Here is a 686-nt window from a genome sequence, read left to right as displayed (position 1 = left end):
TTTTGTTCTAAATTTTTCTTGTGAGAGATCTCTGTTAATTGATATACAAAACAATTCTAACTACTCTATTTATAATTATTAACTTCTAAAACTGTAAGAATTATTATAATTTAATTTAGCCAAAAATATATTTGAATTCATTCTGATTTTGTAAGCAAATTATCTGTGTATGCTTATTTGCTTGTTTGTCCAATCTGTGGACAACTGATTTTATTTGAGCTCAACAATTCTTTTTTCTTTCTTTCCTTTTTGCATGTTTACTCATTTATTTATTTATTTATTTATTTATTTGGTATAGGATCTCACTACAGAATTCATACTCATAGTGATCCTCCTGCATCAGCCTTCCCAGCATTGGGATTACAGGTATATACCAACCTATGTGGCGCTGGGTTTCTGTAGCTGGCATGGCTCACCCAGGGCAGGGTCAGCACAGCATGCAGTACTGGAGATTGAACCCAGATCTTTAGCTTACCAGGCAGGTTCTTAGACTGCCAAGCTATCGTTCCAGCCCATTTTGTCTCCATTTTTGAAGCATTTGTTTACAACTGAATTCAGCTCAGAGAGAAATGTCATACAAATTAAGATGTACTTCTGTTCAAGTTGCCAGCTGGTTAAAATGATGTTAAATTGCTCATATAAATATAATGCATCTTATTGTTGGAGTCTATTATTTTTAAAACATA

The sequence above is a fragment of the Octodon degus genome, unplaced genomic scaffold, assembly GCF_000260255.1.
Source record: "Octodon degus isolate 3935 unplaced genomic scaffold, OctDeg1.0 scaffold00006, whole genome shotgun sequence".
NCBI classification, from domain to species: Eukaryota; Metazoa; Chordata; class Mammalia; order Rodentia; family Octodontidae; genus Octodon; species Octodon degus.
The sequence above is the reverse complement of the archived record's forward strand: the minus strand, read 5'-3'. Positions refer to the sequence as shown.